The 19642-nt window shown below is 36.9% G+C and overlaps 1 protein-coding gene across 6 annotated transcripts in view; it reads left to right on the top strand.

Moving 5' to 3' along the window:
* Positions 1-19642, top strand: part of Frmd6 (FERM domain containing 6) — a 224189-nt gene that overhangs the window by 153467 nt on the left and 51080 nt on the right. The window contains exon 1 of one of the 6 annotated variants that reach the window (XM_074067988.1): positions 12369-19608. The exons of the other annotated variants lie outside the window; for them this stretch is intronic. The gene's annotated coding sequence lies outside the window, so the exon portion shown is untranslated. Of the gene's footprint in view, positions 1-12368; positions 19609-19642 lie in introns of those variants that run through there. 6 annotated transcript variants of the gene reach the window in all.

The following is a 19642-nucleotide window of genomic DNA, read 5'->3' as shown; positions in this document are numbered from 1 at the left end:
GTAAAGTTTTGGGTAAAAGTGAATGATTTGTGTTCCTAATTATTTTGCATGATTTATCGGTATAATTATTTCTGATGCAAGTTTGTGTACTATCACTTTTTATATGCTTCAAACGGAGCAATCATGCAGTACACTATATTGATCAAAGAGAGATTACAGAACACTGAGAAGGGGACAGAAATCATTGATCTGACAGCTGGTTGGATTATTTCAGGAAGAGAAAAATGTGCTGGAACAAATTTGAAGATGGACCAAATATTGTCCCAAGGAGAAAGCAGTGTTTTCCTGGAACTTTCCTGGAGTTGTCTGTAGCTCAGCATTTTCTTGAACATCTTTCCTCCCTGCAAAGCCTTAAGTAGCTGAGTTCAATGTACACAGTAAGAAATAAGGGAGAGATGTGGTCATGACCCAGGCCGTTGAATTAATGTGCTGATGATTAGGATGATTCTGGCCTAATGTGTCTATTTAGACACATGTATTCCCAATGCGTTGTCCTTGGGTATTTTCAGATGTTTTCCAACATTTTTATATTTTGTGTAAGGAGATATTTTATGTTAATTTAAAGCCAAAGTTTCATGAGAAAGAGAAAGTCATTATAAAAATAAAGCAACTATCTTAAAAATGTGTTTTTTCAAAAATGAAGGACAGGAAGGTAAAGCAGGTCCTGTCTGGAGGTATGTGCCTGTGGGATGGGGGAGGTCATAAGAAATAGTGTGGGAGGTGAATATGGTGGAAATGTTACGTACTCACGTATGAAAACGGAAACGAGACCTGCTGAAACTATTCTAAGAAGGGGGAAGGGGGTAAAGGAGAATGATGGAGGGGGTGAGTCTGAGGTATATTGTAAGCACTTTTTAAAATATCACAATGTAACCCCAGTCCAATAATAATATGCTAATAAAAATAAAATAAAATAATAAAGCAGCTTCAGGGAGAATATTTTAGGAACCGTATTGAAGTTCCCACTGAGCTTTTAGCTAGCTCTCTGCCTGGTCACATTACTTGAAATGTAATTCATTTTCTTAACACAGGTAGCAACATTTGTGCTGTATGGTTTCAGTAGAAAGCTCCTCCCTTTTTGGTTTTGTTTTTTTGAATTTATTTGTTTGTTTTGTTGTTTTAGTTTTTGGTGGGACTGGGGTTTGAACTCAGAGCTTTGCCCTTGCAAGCAGGCATTCCACTTCTTGAGCCACTCCTCCAGGCCTGCTTTTTTTTTTTAAATTTGTTATTGGATTATTCAACCAAAAAATGCACAGATTAGAAGCATACATCACAAAGTGATCACATCCAGGTAACCAGCATCCAGACTAAGAAAAAGAATAATACTGATCCCCAGAAACCTCTCTTACTGTCATAATTCTGCCCCTAGGGAATCACTATGCTCACTTCTGATGTCATAGGTTAATTTTAATCTGTTCATGGATGTAAGTTACTGCTACTGTTTTCTTTTTTTTCCCTTGGTGGATATCTTCTTTAACTCAATGTAATGCCATGTCATATGTCCAAATTGGTGCAGGTAGCCATAGTTCTTTTTTACCTTTGTTTCTGTGAATAAATATACCCAGTTTCCTTATCCATCCCATTAATTGACATTTGGATATTATGGGGCTAATATGTGGCATGCAACTTCTTGATGCCCCCTCCTCCCCAAAATTTTGAGTAGGTCAGGGCTGAAACATGAGTACTGTCTTAACATTAAAAGAAACAGAAAGAACTTCAGAGGTGAGATGAGTGTTTTGTTTTTTGTTTTGAAAGTATTATCATGAAAACACTAATGGTTCAACTAGGCCCGTCAGAATTCTAGTGTTTTAGAGAGTTTGACATATACCACCTAGACATTGCCAGACTTCAGCTAAGTGCTGAGACTAGGAGGAGGCCTTGGTACATCTTGGCTAACCCATCATGTTTTACAGGTGGAGGCCCTGAGACTTTGAGTGACTCATCCCGAATCTCACAGCTAAATCCTTCTGATCCAGTCTAGTTCACCTGCTTGTTGGAGAGAGACACTGAGTTCAGGGTTACTGCCTAGAACTGTGTAGTGTTGCCCTATAAGGTAGAGAGCATAAAGGCTGAGTGAGACTCGGCCCCCCACATTGTAGTCTGAGTGGTGAGTCCCCTGGGAGGCTCACCGGTCTGGAGGACGGATTCCTTTTCTGATCCACACCAGGGTGTCCTGTGGCTCTGCCTAGACTCAGACCTATCTGTAGCCCAGCTAGGCAGAATTTCATTTTCTCTATCTTCTCTACTTTTCCTTCTATCCAGGACTGTTGGTATTTCTCTTTTCCCTTTCCACCCTTTCGCCCTCAGTTCTCGGGCTCCCCAGTGAGACTTCGGGTTGTAAGTGCCAATTGAATGATACCTTGAGGGCTCAATTGGTGTGGCATTTCAGTGATCCATAAATAATCTAAGATGAACCCTAATTTCAAAAGACTAAAAATTTTCACATTTGTTTGTTCTTAAGAAAATACTACAAAAGATTAATTTTTTTGACTCCTGCATTTATGCTTTCCCCTCTGAACAGTTCCCCTCTCCTCTGCATCTTCTACCCCCATTATCTTTTCTTTTCTTAAATATCCCCAGAAACATTAGTCCTTACCAAAAATTCTGTTGCTGAAGTTTGTGGCAGTCCCCAGAAAGCACTTACTGAAAAACATAGGACTATGATTTCACTGAGAGATCTAATAGATAAAAAGGAAGTGCTCGCAAAGGATAACTATTCATACAGACATTTTTCTTTCATGTTTCCCTACAGAATAAGTGACATTTTCATGGCTCAAGGAAAGGCTCAACCATTCAACTTAGGCTCATTAAAAATGTTAAAAAAACAGATAAGATTGCAGAAATTTTATTTTAAAAAGTTGTAAATAGATGTCACTTGAGTAAAGTACTGCTTGTAACAGCAAAAATGTAGTTATGTGTAGTGTTAGAAAAAAGTTATGAAATATGCTGACTATAGGTCTAACATTCTGATAGGTTGCTCAGTGAAATGACTACAGAAAGAATTATTACATTTTGTAGATGGCATAAAGAGTTGCAGAAAAGTAAAATGATAAGAATGAGATATTTGAGATCAGTCCTTTGAATCCAGACTCTGCTGTTCTCCAGTATTTAACCATGGAGAAATTCCTTCACTCTCTGAACCTCTTTTTCTTTATCTGTAAAATGATGCATAGTAATAGTAACTACCCCAAAGGGTTGTTTTTATTATTACATGAAATGGTACATATGTAACAACTGGCATAGAGCAGTCTAGTAACTGTTAGCTATTATTGCTTAGGATGGAAATTAATTATATATAGATTTGTAGTTTTCTTAGAGATTTCTGAGCCTTTGTGTACATGTACTTCTTGGGATTTTATTTTATTTTGTTTCTTGATGGCACTAAGCAGGCAGCAAAGCCTAGTATTTCTCAGATACAAGTACTGGGCAATCTGTGTTTCTGCACGAGGAACAGCTGGGCTGTCCCACTGATCACTAACTGATCGAGTTATTTTTCTTTATTCTCCTCTAATTTCCAGCCATCTTTGACTCCCAGCTTCTGCCTGCTAGATAATTGATTTTTCCAGATGCCAAAAAGCAAATCTGCAGGTTAAAAAAATTCTCTTTATGGTGATTAATGTTGGGCAGAGCACTTACTTAAAGAGAACTAGTGGTGTGTGTCTTCTGCTCATGTAGCCTGCAGAGTTTCATGTGAGTCCTTGTAGAGAAGGCCACTATTATTGGTAATACGGCAATTATTTATTCTTATCAGTCCCCATCCCCCTTGGCACAGTTTATAAAATATGGTCAAACCCCTTTACAATTTTTCTGTTATGAGGCCCAAAGTTTAAGATTTTGAATTATTCACTCAAAGGAAATTAATAGTCTGAAAGCTTCAAAGGGATCATTTCAGAAAAAGGAGCTTAACTTAAGCAAGCACATTAGGAAGAAACATTTACATCTAAACAGCATAATTACAAGCTAAGCCAGCATAGCTCAGGATCCTCTTATCTGAAGTATGCTGTATCATTCTGCTCTGTTCATTAAAGGGGGAGCTACCCCAAATAACCTGTTCCCCATTATGCTTTGTGTGTGTCAACTATCAAACTGATAAACTTAACACTTTAAAAATATGCACAAATTCCACTTAAAATAGGTATTTTGTCTTTATGAAGTATTCAGGATATGTGGAGTACTTGGTGCAATTCCCTGCCAAAGTATTTCATGTCTGATTGGGGGACATAATACCTATGTATGGAAAGGTATTAGATATTTCTGGGTAAATGTTAAATTGAGTCCTGGTTCCTGGTTTTAAGTAACAGAATCAATGGTGGCCAAGTACAGGATGTTCCCAGCTTCCCTAGGATTGCTGAGTTTGTGTTGGGCAGTGAAATCAGGCTGAGGTTTGTCTTCATAGATTTTCCTAGGAGCAGAAGCATGCAGGATCTGGAACAGGTCTCAAATACTGAAAGGACTGTGAAATTGAAATTATTAAATGTTTAAATTCATTGGTTCATTGATTCAACATAATTTATACCAAGTATGTGCGGGTTGTGTTCTTGGCCCAAGAGATATGTAAGTGAACAAAAGTAAAGGAGGAAAGCCCTGTCTTTATGGATCTTATATTCTAATAGGAGATAAACAATAAACATAACAAAGTAAATTTTATTGTGTTTTAGAAGGTAATAAATATGATGGGTAAAAAAGAATAGGCCAAGGGACAGTGGGAGTTCTGGTGGGGGAGGCAGGGACATTGCAGTTTGGAGTACAGATGCTCCTCCACTTAGGCTGGGGTTATGTCCTATAAACCCATCACAAGATGGAAATATTGTGAGTTGAAATTGCACTTAATACACCTAACATACAGAGTACCCTAGCTTAGCAATCAGTGCAGCACGCAGCAGAGTTCCAGTTGTTTCTCCTTATGATCCATTGTCTGACTGGAGCTGCGACGCACTGCAGCCACTCAGCATCATCAGAGAGTGTGACATAGGAGCCCTAGAAGATATCAAAATTCAGAGCATAGTTTCTACTGAATGCTATCAGTTTCACACCATAGTAAAGTTACAAAATCTGAAGTAGAACCATTTTAAGTCAGGGATTGGCTGTCATGTGGTCAAGGTGGGCCTCACTGAGAAGACAACTTGAAGGAGAACGTGCGCCATGCAGAGCTTCCTGGGCAAAGGGTGTCACAACAGAGGGACCAGTGGAGGCCTCAGGTGAAATGTGCCCGGTATGAGAAGACCACAGAGCACAGAGAGGGAGGAGACATGCAGTAGGAGATGAAATCAGAGACCTGCAGACACCTCATCAGGTAGGGCCTGCCTGGTCCATTCTAAGGTCGATGGCTTTTACTCGTGAGTGAAATGGGAGTCATTGGAGAATTTTGAGCTGAGTAAGGCAATTTGACCTATGTTTTGATAGAATTATTGACTGCTGGGTTGAGAACAGAGAAATGGAGGGTTGGTCAAGGTGGAAACAGGGATACCAATAGCAGTTGTTGTCATTAATCCACTTGAGAGATGCCAATAGCATAAATAGCAGAGGAGGAGATGGTGAAAAATGGCCAAGAAGTTGTAAGTAGAGCGAATAGGATTTTCCAACCAACTGAGGAGTATGAGAAAGAGAGATGGGAGGACAAGGATAACACCAGAGCATCTTGTTTAATTAAAGAGTTGCCAGTAACAGAGATGAGAATTACCAGCAGCTGTTTTGAAAATGTTGCTTGACTTTCAAGTGCAGAAGTTGAATGGTTGTTGGCTATTGAATTTAAAGTTTAGGGAAGAGGTCCAGTCTGGAGAAATAAATTTGGAAGTCACTCACAGAACTTGAGTGATATAACTTGAGGAATGTGTATAGACAGAGAAAGGCTCATGAGCCAAGCCTTGGGGACATAACAGTACTTATAGTTTGTGGGGAGGAGAAGAAATCCCACAAACAATACACAGAAAGCATTTTAAGTCAAAGGAATTATGCATGTATTTCCAACAGAATGGACCCAAGTAAGTGTTGTTACTAGACTATATTAATGCTGTTGATGCACACAATGAGACAAATACATCATGAGTTGTTTTTCTAACTGTGCTGACGTAGTAGTTTAACTCTGGGATCTTTCATCTAGAGTTTGAGTTTAGAAGGAATAGGTGGGGAGGGAAATGAGAAGAATGACCCTGAAGTCAAGTACGGAATGCCTCCGGAGGAAGAGTGAATCAGTAGTGTTACATGTTGCTAAGGTCAAGTGGTGTGAGGACTGAGAGTCACCTTTGAACTCTTTGCCATTCCAGACCATGGCAAGAGCTGTTGGTGGAGGGGTAAAGACAAAGACCTGATTGGAGAGGCTCATAAGAGGATGAAAAGCTTTTGAAAGAAAACTTATTTGCAATTCTTACATTTAATATTGGATGTTATGCATTTTAGTGTGTCTGGTAGGTTGTGGAATGGGACTTCAGAAATGGGAATTATCCATGAGGGTCTTCAACTGACTCTGATGAGGGTAGGGAGCCTTTGAGCACCCCCTGGTTGTTATTGGTAAGACTCCGATATACATATTGTAGTCTCTTTATTTTGAAGCAAAGACTGTTCTAATACAGTTTTAAAATTCTGTATTGAATGTCTTTGGGTAAGAACTATCAGGAATGCACTCACACTTTCTGTTAAGACTGTTTTGTTGTTGTTGTTGTTGTTACTTTGTTTCTATTAAAGATGTGTTCTTTAATGTAAACCAGTTCTTTTATATGGAAAGTGAGACATGTGGCTTTATGGTGGCTTCTATTTCAACAATGGTGTGATGTGTCAGTGCTACCAGCCTGGAAGTTGTCATTCACAAAGTAGATGGCTCCAGCCAAAAGCTGGAACAAAGTAAGAAAGTCCTGTATTTTATATCATAATTATGAACCAAGAGTTTTCTCTTCCAAGAATTACCTTTGAATTATAATGCTAACTTTCTGTAATACTATCATCAAAACAAATCAACAAGTCTTTGATACTAATTATCTTTTCTTTCACTAAGCTTATTAAAACACTAACACCTAGGCCTTTAATGCACAAGTATTGTTTTTGGAGAGTTAAAAGCTTAGAGTGATTGGTAGATTAAACTTTGTTACTTGCATTTGATTCTTGTTTGGTAATAAAAGAAAGTATAGTATTAGTCTGTAGAAAGTTGCTAATTATGGGGAAATGCCGGAAAGGACTAGGACTTCTCATTTGCAGTAGATTATGGCATATGTTTTTTGACAAGTGGCGCTCCACTGATTATATATATGCTTCTGGTGGGTTGGAGCATAGACACATAATGTCAGCATTCTCTTAGGTACTGCTCTGTCAACATTGTTTTATAAGTATCATTTTGAATGTCTTTTCAGCTGAAACTTATAAGTCATTCCACAGTTAGTTAAATGAATATAATCGGCTTAAAACAGAAATACAAAAGGCCAATGTGCTGACTGTTTTTACATGTTAGATACCGGTGTCTACCAGAAGAAGTTTAAAAAAACGAAGCAGATTTTGAAATAATGTTAAGTCTCTTAAGTCGGTAACTACAGGATGAAGTCCAGATTTCTTTGCATGAATTTTATCTTGCCAATCCAGAGTTCCAAGCCTGAGGCCCACCAGCAAGATTGGCTGCAAACATGTTTTAACTTTTAACACAGCAATTAAAAAAAAAAAAAACCCAAACATTTATTTGCCAGCATTTAAAAATTGAGAAATTTGACATGTTTTATATTGAACTTTGTACATTCTCTTGAAAAGTTGGAAGGCCTGGAGTGTTCTGTTGGCACAGTGTAGCAGCTTCTCCCTTTGTGTGGGCGTGTGCTCTGCAGTCCTCAGAGTTCCCAGCAGAGAGCCTCTTGCCCCCAACAGCAGTACCAAGTGGCTGTTGGATGTTTTTCATCCTCCATTGTTGCCTGTTCCTACAGGCTATGAGTTTGCTGTGCTTCTGTTGTAGATACTTACTTTCCCAGTGTCATCTCACAGTTCCTTAAGTCTATCCCAGTTGTCCTCTCCATCGTTCTTCTAACACTTGCACACTTAGTATACTCATGTTTCCTCATCAGATTTCTCCTTGCAGAACCTGGGCTCCATATGGCTGTTTCACATCGTCGAACCCTAGCACACGCCACATGGTATAGTCATCTAGGTATATATATCTAGCTCCCTAACTATGTAAGATGTTTCTTGAAAGCAAGGGCCATGTAATTTACTAGTACCTAGCAAGTTTATTTTAGATTTATTGTATGACTGTTGTTTGGATTTAGCTTCCAGTAGATGGGAAGCTATGATTATAATGATGCCATAGAATAACTAGAAAATACTAAAATCTTCTGTAAAATCTACTTCCTTTCTTCCTATATTGTGCCCATTCATTTGTAGAAGCAGTTACATAATCTATTTGCATATTGATTCACCAGACACTTTGTTTATTGCCAATATTCTGTTACATAAATGGGTGAAGTTTCCAGATAAGTAGCTCATTACTGCTTATCATTTTGTTATTTTAGATATGCTTCTTTCTAGTGACTAATACTGTTTTAGTTATTTTATTTTTTTCATTCACTTTGCAAATAATCTCTACACTATTGTCTGGAAAGGTAGATTTTATATTATTTATTTTTACTTTTTTGGTGGTACTGGTGTTTGAATTCAGGGCCTCCCACTTGCTAGGCAGGTGCTCTGCCACTTGAGGCATACCCCCACCATCTTGGCTTTAGTTACTTTTCAGGTAGGGTCTTGTGGTTTTTTGCCCTGCAATGGCCTCAGACTGTAATCTTCATATCTATGACCTCCCATGTAGTTGTGATGACAGGCATCCACCACCATGCCTGGCTTATTGGTTGAGATGGTGTCTCACTAATTTACCCAGGCTTCCTCAAATCATGATCCTTCCAGTCTCTGCTTCCTGAGTAGCTGGGATTATAGGCATGATCCACTGAGCACTTAAATGATTTAATTTTGATAGGCATTACTAGGAAGCAGGGTGTTACAAGGCCTTACCACAGGGCATTCTGGTCTGGGGTGGGGGCTAGAATGGGGAATATGACAGACTGAATTCTGAATTCCTTAACTTTCTCTTCTATTCCACAGTAGTTTAAAAAAAAACAGAATATAGAAATTTAGCCTTTGAAACAAAATAAGTGAAGAGATAATTTCTATAACAATATAATAGCTTACAAACTTTTTCTTGAAGAATATGAGGATTTTTAAAAAGGGAGGGAAGGAGAAAAAATTTACAAAGACTTTGCTGTTGGCTATCATCATTCGTTAATGATTTTAAAAATTGTAATTTATAGCTTTCAAATGTATTGTTGGCACTTGAGTTGAGCTCTGTTTTAAACAGTAAATGAAAGACAAAAGGGAAATTGGGCTAGAACATTCAGACATAGCTAATTTGTAAAACAATTTTATTTTATGGAACCATTTATTTCAAATGTATGTGCAATAAGGATTTTTCTCATGGTTTTCAAAAATAAGAAATAAATGTACTTATTTCTCTAAGAATCAGAAATGAAGCGCTGAAAATGTTAACAGTTTGTCATCTGATCTTGGAGTAAAGTAGTGAGGAGTCATGAAGACAACGCAGCAGAGAGCATGTAAGCCAAAATATAGAGTGGAATTTTTTGTGGTTACATATATTTTATCACAGCAATCAGAAATGCTTTATTTATTTTTTCCAAAGAAAAGAGAATTCTATACTTAACCAAACTCATGTAAATATAGTAGCAAAGTTAATTTTTCACACAGTTGAAACAAGTGTCATCTGTGGTGGTGATGTTTCTCAAACCTATTGAGGAACTCAGGTTACTTACATAAGAAGAGTCAGAAAAAATAACCTATTTAAAAGAAGTTTTAGTTCAAATAAACCCAAAATTTTCTTTTCATTTTTTTTTTTTTGCAGTATTTTTTTCTTTTTTTTGAACTCAGGGCCTGTACCTTTAGCCATTCCACCAGACCTTTTCTGTAATTTTTTTTTTTTTTTTAAGATAGGTCTCGAGAACTATTTGCCCAAGTTGGCTTTGAACCTGGATCCTCTTGATTTCTGCCTCCTGAGTAGCTAGGATTACAGGTGTGAGCCACTGGTGCTTGGTTCAAACCCAAGATTTTCAAATGTGATATTAAAAATACCTAATGAAATCAAAATTGGAATCTTTTTAAAGAAATGTCAAGTGTCATTAGAATTTAAAGTAAATTCTAATTAAAACTTTTTAAAATAAAATCTTTTAAGCCTCCAGTATTCATTTTCTGAGCCCACACTCATTTTAAATCTGTGAAAAAGGACATTGAGCCTGATGCTTTGTAACCTTCTAAATGAATTGCTTTTACAAGTATCTAGAAAAGTAAAAAGAAAAAGATTCATGAATTTCAGTTGTAGAGTAAAACCTAGCAGAGAAAGCTAATGGAACTCACTAATTTATAACATGAACTATCCTTTAATTAATGTCTTACGCATTCTTGAACTAGGCCTCACAGTAAGTTTTCGGGAAATGGGTAATCAGTACATTTATAGACTAGATCTCAATTAATGCATTTTAACATGTAATCTGTTTCCTGTTGAGGAGATTTTGGAGTAATATTTTTAAATTGCCCAGAAGTTTGGGAAGGGCTGTGGAATTTCGTTTGAGGGCTCGGCGGGCAGTTAGTGGTCAAGTGAAGTCTTGCCTATGTGCTTGAGCCTTGGCCAGATGTGTTGCAGTGACCACTGCCATCTGGTCTGATGGTCATGCCCATGTTAAGTTAGTCATTGCCTCAGATGGGCAGAAGCGGCTTGGGGACAGACAGAGGCTGTGTTTTTAACCTCTCTTGAATTCTTCCTGGCCATCTAGAGAACACTGCTGGCTGGTGACATAAGCCCAGTAGTCTTACAGCTGTAATCTTTCTGATCTGTGTAAGGTGAGAGAGGAGTGTTGTTGGGATTAAGCCTTCCACAAGTCAGGTGTGATCTACTGACCCACAGAAGTAAATAGCAAGTACAAGAAATGTGTTTTCTCAGAACCTGTGTGCCTCTCTTTATGTCTGGCAGATGAGTAAAACAGTGATATGTTTTCAACTGTAATGTTGGCAGTGATACACATATTGTTGCTTAAATTTTCAAAAGATTGTGAAAAATACAAGTTTTGTTCCTTAAATAGTCAAAAGACCCTAAATAGAGATTGAGTTTTTAAAATGACCAATAGAATGCAACAATAGCTAATTTTTATTGCATCAAGTACTCGATATAATTGACTCTTTTGAGAGCTAAAATTAAAAAATGTCCAATTAAAAAAGGAAATTATCTGTGATTTCTCAATACAAAGGTCTTTTGAAATGCCTTAGTTTGGGGTTTATTCTTAGCCTCCAGAAAAGGAGGATTTCTTTGTCTCCTTATGCTACAAGTTTTCTGCAAGCCTGTGGAAGGTCTAATGTACACGAATTTCTTCTGCCTTTGGGGATTGACCAGGGCACAAGCTTAATCCATTGGAAGTCTCATTCAACCATAACTTCAGTTTTCCCTCCTTGGATAGGCACCATGCTTGTGGTGATGCAATTGTCCTTAAGGAGGTAGTCTTAATTTGACCTTGGTCTCTGACCTTTAGACTTCATGGGCCTGGCCCTGTGGCCTAGGAACTAGATGATAATGGATGTTATATTTTCTTACGCAGGAGTTTTATATTGGTCTACCTTTCTTTCTGATTAGGGGGACAACAGACAAAAAGGTTGGGATTGTTTCTAAATAAAATCATTGTGCTGCTGTGCCAGCCACCTTGTCTGCTGTTGCCGTGACCTCCATGGAAATCTGTGAATTTTGGCTTCCCTTGACTTCTGTTTCCTCAGCCTTCCTCTTTTCTGTTTCTGCTGGACCTGGCCTTCTATGTGTGCCCTCTTATTGCATGAAAAAACAATCTCTGCATGCGATATCGCCTGTATTTGGATCAAAGAGCTAGTAGAAAAGTAGCTAACATCATATTTAGAGGTTCTACCTCTTCCTAGTTCATAAGTAATACTTTATAATAGTGCATGAGTTAACTTTACTCAATTGTGTCTGTATGTTTCTCTAAAGATAATAATAGTTACTTTGTAAGTAGTTTGTAACACCTTGAGCAAGTCAGGGTGGAGTGCCAACCATAAAAAGTTAAACAATGTTTTTGTGAAAACTTATGTGTAGGTTCAATCCCCAGAACTGCCAGAAAGAAAGAAGGGGGCAGGGAACAAAATACAACTCTTTAAGGGTAAGATACATTTAGATTTAATGTAAGAATTGAAAAACATACATTTTGTTGTTTAAATTTTCTAAAGAATATTAAAATTGAGCTTTGAAGACTAATAGAAAGTCATTATAAAATAGAACATTTTCCTCAAAGAAGTTAAGATGTCATTGACTAGATCAATAATGGAAAAAATTATTTAAAATATATACATATTTAAAATTTTTTGGTTGTAAGAATCATCCCAAGTGTTGTACTTTCTATTCTTTGAAATACTAAAATATAAAATTGGTTTTCATAATGGGTCTGACTTTAATTAACAAAGTTTTCTGACATATAGTCAGGAACAGAACTATAAAGCATGATTAAGAGTTCTTTCATTAAAATTGGGTATTATATATTACAAGCCAGGCATGTTGGGGGTACATCTTTAATCCAAGCTACTCAGCAGGCAGAGGTAGGAAAACCATGGTTCAAGGCCAGCTTGGGCAAAGCAGGAGACCCTATCTGAAAAACAAATTAAAAGCAAAGGATTGGGGGGCAGGGGCGGGGCATGGCTCAAGTGGTAGAGTGCCTTCCTAGCAAATGAGAGGTCTTGAGTTCGTTCAATTCCCTGTACCACAAAGAAGATGTTATAATAAATCACCACTCAAATGTTGAATCATATCCAATATTTGAGTGAGGCCATACTACTAAGATGAAATAATCTATTTGCAGTGCTTCGTAAATGGGATACAAGCATACTTTAAGTTCACATAGTTACCCCATGTTCATTCACTACTGATAGGTGTGAGCAAAGAAAGCAGAGTGTAGAAATTGTTGTAGTGTACAGGTGCAAGCTGAGGCTCGGTTCTGTAACTACCTGCAGGTAATGTGAGGGAGATTTTGAAATCCTAAAATCTGCAGGGATGCATGTTTGGAGGGCAAGAACACAGAGCTTTTGTCAGGTTATCCAAAGAGGTCTAAAACCCAATAAAGATTCAGAATCACTATTTCTTAAAAATTAGAGGAAAGTAAACAAGCATCCATTTTGTTCCAGTAGATTTTCTAGTGTTGCAATAATTTATATCTGTATGAGATTTTGTAGTTTTAAAAGGAATTTTGCTTATTTGATCCTTTAAAAAAATCATTTAAAAAGTTTTAAAAGGAGCTTTGCTTACTTGATTCTTGAAGTAGTAGGTTTTCTTAATAGATGAAGAGGTTAAATGACTTGAATGATTTGACACCTTTGCTTGAGACAGTTCAAGACAAAACCAGTGCACAGTGCTCTTCTGTTTCCAGGCTTGTGCTTTCTTTCTTGTCACCAGTCATCGTGTTGATAAAACACTTGTAGAATGTTTACAAAGTATGGTCAACATTTTCATTCCTTTTTTCCTTTGCCTTTTTATACTTTTTACAGTCAATTTTAGTTTCTGCTAGAATCTCATGTCCTTTAGTTCACATTGATTTTACTGTAGAGAGAGGTTTGTGTCAGTCTGAAGATCTCATTTTCTCCTTTCCATGACAGTGGATTTGATACAGCACTACAAATCATTGGATTTTTATCAGCAGAAAAAAGCAAGAAATGTATAAAATTTTATGCTGCTAATTCTTTGTTCACAGCAGTTGTTACTTTGAAAAATTCTCTAATTTATAGGACTGGTTAGGAAAGGGAAATTAAAATAAAAGTGTTTTGAAGTGATTGCATAATTACACACTTAAGGGTTAAATATTAAGTGTAGTTGCTTGATCTGCTCTTTAGAAAGCCATACTCTTTAAATTGGAATGAAAAGGTGTGAAGCTCAAGTGAAATAATGCTAGTGCTGTAAGGAAGTATCTTCACAGGAAATAGTCCTTTCCATGGCAAATTTACTCACATATGGACTTTGCAAATGAAACCAAATTTAGTATGAAAACATTTACAATTTGCTGTCTCATTCAGTACTCATTTATATGCCAGGTATTTTGCTGAAATTCATTGACAAAGAAAGCATGGACTATCCTCTAGAAACTAGAGCCAAGTTGACCAGGAAGACAGATGGACAAACCATCAGTTACACAGTATAACAAGTGAAATGCGACCTATTTCAAACTTTAAAAGAGTTTTCTTTTATCTTTCTAGGAGTCCTGCTAAGTGATCACTTTGGTGAACCTAAAAGGTTAACCTTTGTTTTTAGGTCGTATCCTTGGAAATTGTAGTCTCATTTTCCAAAATCACCCTCACTTTCTACATTTCATTTCTAAGGTCAGATTTATTCTGAAGCCATGGGTCTAGCCTGTGACTTTGTTTCTACCCTGCTTCATGTGCACTGTCATGAGCATGTAGATTCATTAAAGTGTTGGTTTGGGGTTTTTGGGGGGGTTTTTTTGGCAGTTTTGGGGTTTGAACTCAGGGCCTCTCACTGGGTAGCCAAGTGTTTTACCTCTTGAGTCATGTCCCAAGCCCTTTTTGCTTTAGTTTATTTTTCAGATAAGGTGTCACGCTTTTGCCTGGAGCCATGATCCTCCTACCTGCGCCTTCTGGGTAACTCAGATTAAGGGTACATGACATCGTGCCTGGCTAGTTTTTTTTTTTTTTTTTTAAATCAACTTTATTTTTATTCTGCGTACAATAAAAATAAAGTTTACAAATTTTAAGTGGAGACCAATGCCATAATCTAGATATAGAACATTTTCGTCAGGTCAAAATGTTTTCTACAGCCCTCTTTTAGTCCGTTTCCCACACTGGCACCCTAACCCCTCACCCCCTCTCTTGTTTTGTTACCTGGCGTCTTTCACTTACCATGTGTTTTGGATAGACCAGTTTTGTTAAGGGTTTTTGTGCCTGTGTTCATGAGGGATATTGGTCTTTTTGTTTGTTTTGTTTATGGTGTTTGGGATTTACCCATTTTGTTGCATATATCAGTAGTTCCTTTGAATTCTTGGGTAGTATTCATTGTCACAATTTGTTTATTAATTCACCTGCTGTTAAAGGATATTTGGGTTGTTTGCAGTTGGGAGTCATTATAAATGAAGTCTTCATTTCATGGTTGTATATATCTTTGCATAGTACATGAATATTTGACTTTGTAAGAAACCGATCAAATTGCTTTCCAAAGTGACTGTACCATTTAGCATTCCTTCCAGCAGTGTTCAAGAGTTCTCAGTGCTCCAAATTCTTACCAAGTCTTGGTATTGACAGTCTTTTTCATTTTAATTATCCCACTGAGTACCTAGTGGCTTCTCACTAGTTTCTGTTGTATTTCCCTAATGACTGATAATGTTGAGCGTCATGTCAAGTGTTCATTTGCCATTTGTACATGTTCTTTGGTGAAGTTACTGTTCATTTTTTTTTTTTTTTGATCCTATTTTTAAAGAGTTGTCTTCTATTGAGTTGTAAAAACTATTTGTGTTTTCTGGAGTGAATATATCTTTAATCAGATACGCTTTTTAAAATATTTTTCCCAGTGTGAAGATTTATTTGTTATTCATAAAGTGACTTTCAAAGTGCAGACTTCTTAATTATTACTTTTTTTTTTTTTTTTTTTTGGTGCCCTAAGAAATCTGAAGTCACAAACCTCCTAGAAGTTTTCTATAAGTTCTGGCAGTTTAGCTTTTAAATTTGGATTTCTAATTAATGTAAAGGCAGTTTTTGTGTATGGGTTGTGATAACTTTTTCCTTGTAGATATCTGTTTCAGTACCATTTGTTGAAACTTCATTCTCCTGTTGAGTTATCTTGGTGTCTATATTAAAAAGAAGATCAAATGATTTCCTGCATGTGGCTTTACTTCTGGACTCTTTCTTCTATTCCATTAGCTAGTTCTGGGCTCTGGTCTGATGGGTCAGTATTATTATGACACTCTTTGTAGAAAGTTTGCAAATCAGGGAGTAAGTCCCCTCATTGTTCCTCTTCAAAATCATTGCAGCTAATTTGGAATTAGCTGTTGATTTTTATAGGGTTAAAAAATGCCCACTGCTGTATTTTAAAACTTTATATTTAATTAATTTGAGACTTACAAGAAATTGCAAAAATAGTCCTGCCCATGTATCCTTTGACACTTTCTCACAATGATAATCTCGTAACTATACTATGTTTTAAACATCAGGAAACTAACATTGGTACAATACTATTAATGAGGCTATTTGGATTTTTCCAGTTTTTACATACACTCATTTTTAACCCTGCTATGATTTTGGTTGAGACTGTATTGAATCTATAGATCAATTTTGCGGGATATCAATATCTTAGCAATATTGAGTTTTGATTCATATACATAATATCTGTTTGGTTAGGTGTCTTTTTTTTTTTTTTTTTTTTTTTAAAGACAGGATCTTACTGTATAGCTCAGGCTGGCCTGGTATTTGCCGTTGCTGGCCTTGAACTCATGATCACCCTGTCTGAGCCTGTTGATTTGTTGGGGTTTTTTGAAGAAATACTTTTGTTCTTCAGTGGTTAGAGCTTACATATATTTTGTTAAGTATCTTTAAATATTTCATATTTTTGATGCCATTATAAATGGTATTTTAACTTTTAATTTTTAATTGTTTGGTAGTGCCTAGAAATAAGACTGGCTTTTTTTGTTATATTGACCTTGTGTTTTGGACTTTGCAAATTAACTTAATAACTTTATATATGTCTTAAGATTTTCTCCTTTGACAATCATGTCTACAAATAAAGACAATCTTACCTCTTCCTTTCCATCTGGCTGCCTTTTCTTAACTTATTTCATTGGCTAGAAACTCAGTAACCTGTTGAGTTTGGATAATGAGAGCAGATGTCCTTGCCTTGTTCCTGATCTTAGGAAAGAAAGGCTTTCAGTCTTTCCCCACTAGGTGATTTTAGACTTTTCATAGATGTGTTTTACAGTTTGAGGAATTTCCTTTTTGTTATTATGGGTTTTTTGAGAGTTTGTATGCTTTATCACAACTCTGTGGAATTTCATCAAAATATTTTTCTGTATCTTTTGAGACAATGATATAGTGTTTTGGTCATGTATGATTATGGTGAATAGCTGTTTTTTGAATATCAAACTAGCATTACATTTTTGGGATAAGTCTAACTTGATTATCATTTTTATCCTTTATATATTGTTAGATTTTTAAAAATGTTATCCAATTTGGGGAAATGCTCATAGAAAGAATTGAGAAATAATCCCTTCTTACTAGTTTCTGAAAAATTTGTATAGGTTTGGCATTTTTGTTCTTTAAAAATTGATAGGATTCATCAGGAAGGATATATGAGCCTAAAGTTTTCTTTGTCAGAATATTTTCCTAAAAACTTAATCAATATAGAGGTATTTGGGTAATCTACTGTTTTTGGTAGTGTAGAGTTTGTTTGAACTCAGGACTTTGCACTTGGCAGGTGGGCTCTCTGCCACTTGAGCCACATCTTCAGCCCTTTTTGCTCAGATTATTTTGGAGATAGGGTCTTACTTTTTGCCCAGGCTGGCCTGGGCCACAATCCTTGTTCTTCCTATTTTAGATTTCCCACCATTACTTGGATTACAGGTGTACACCAGCATACCTGGCTTTTTTTTTTGAGATGGTGTCTCATGAACTATTTTTGCCCAAGCTGTTTTGACCACAATCCTCCTGATCGCAGTCTCGCATATAAATAGGATTACAGGCATGAGCCACAGGTGCCTGGCTGATCTGTTTCTTCTTGAATGAGCTTTGGTAGTTTGTTTCTTTTAAAAGATTTGAGCATTTCATCTATATTGTTGAATTTATCAACTTGCAGTTCATAATATTTCCATTTCTGGGTGATGGATTTTGAGTTTGGATTTTATTCTAGCATATAGGCAGGTTACAGTTTGAGCCTTTCAAAATTTAGAGTGAGTCTAGAGCAAGCGTTACACTAGAGCTGTTTCACCTGCACTGCTAAGGTGATAGCCTTTAGAGTAAGTTGTCTGATGCCATAAACACAAAAGGCTTCTCTTCTCTGGCTAAACCCTGTGAGCTCCAGGAATTGTTAGCCTGTGGCTCTCTGAATATTCTTTCCCAGCTTTGTGGAAGTTTTCCCATGTAGGCATACATCTGCTTTGTGGATTCTGATCTTAATCTCAATTCAGTAAGACCAAGGATGAGCAAGAATTGGAAGTTCCTGCATATCAGTCTATTTTTAAAAACTTAGTTATCTGGAAGAAATACTTAAAAAATGTGGAGAGAAAGAAGTTCAGGGGTGCTTTGGACAAGTTTGAGTAGAATGTGGTGCTTATGTTGATTTTTGAGGTATGGTTCCAGGAAGGGCTGCCTTGTTAGTGGGTGTTTATTCATAGGTTATCTAGAGTATATGGTGCAATTGACAAGTTAAGGCTGAAGTGAGGTACTTTTGTATTATCAGAATCTTTGCTCCAATGGTTTTATTCACTAATATGGATAACTTTGTGCTAACTTATCATTTCCAGTTGTTATACATGACAGCTTAGAAAGTCTTCTTATATTCCTGGAGGAAATAATTTCAAAATGGAAGCAAATTGGAAGTTGCTTTTGAAAGAAAGACCCTTTAAAGGAAGTTTCTGGATTTGCTTTCCTGATCATTGAAGCCTATGCTGAAAGTGAATGACTAGATAATTTGTAATTTTTCAAATCATATATCTGCAGTAGAAAAATCTTCATCCTGCTTTCCCTATTAGAAAGTCCATTGTTAGGACTAACACCACATTTTCTTAATTCATTCTTTCAAGCCATAAAGATGTAGACATTTTTTTTTTCAGAAAATTGAACCCAGGCCCTCAAATACACTAGGTAATTGCTCTGCCACTGAGCTCCATCCCCTCCCTGTTCTAGACACTTTTCTTAGAATACTTAGAAAACAAGCAAACAAAACAAAACACTTGAACAGATGACATGATTTCAAGGCAGTTATTGGCAGTAGATAGGCTTGTGTTAGGTAAGATTAAAGGAATAATAGGGTCACAGTGTACCATTGGTGTTGGGCAGTGGTCCTACCATGAGTGATGGCTATTCTTGAAGTAGACTGCCTATCCAGTTTCTCCAGGAGAAAAGGCCAGGGATCAGACTCAAGACTAATTTTGGGTGTGATTAGGGCCACATGAAAACAAAACAGTGCTGAGAAGAGAAAGGGTGGTTCTTTTTGTTTGTGTGTTTGTTTTGTTTTACTGAGGGTGTATGTGTGTGTGTGTGTGTGTGTGTGTGTGTGTGTGTGTGTGTATTTGTGTAGTACAGGAGCTTGAACTCAGCCTTGTGCTTGCTTGAGCCACACCCACAGCCCTAGGTACAGTGGTTTCTGTTTTTTGTTTGTTTGGCTTGGGAAGTTTTTTAAACTCTAATATTCAAGGTATGGTTCCATTTTTTTATGAAAGATTAACCATGTTAGTATAGGGTAAGGTGTAATTCTGATTTCCTTCCTCCACACCCTTTAAAAACCAGACCTTCAGTCTCTCTCACAGCATGATTACTATAAAAGGAATGCTCTCTTTTGGCAGTATGGAGGGGGACGCGCATCACACAACCTGAAAATCCAATGAACAGGTAGGTCACATGGAGGTGACTCGAGTGGGCTATT

The sequence above is a fragment of the Castor canadensis genome, chromosome 3 (assembly GCF_047511655.1).
Source record: "Castor canadensis chromosome 3, mCasCan1.hap1v2, whole genome shotgun sequence".
Lineage (NCBI taxonomy): Eukaryota > Metazoa > Chordata > Mammalia > Rodentia > Castoridae > Castor > Castor canadensis.
This window is presented reverse-complemented; position numbering and strand designations above follow the sequence as displayed.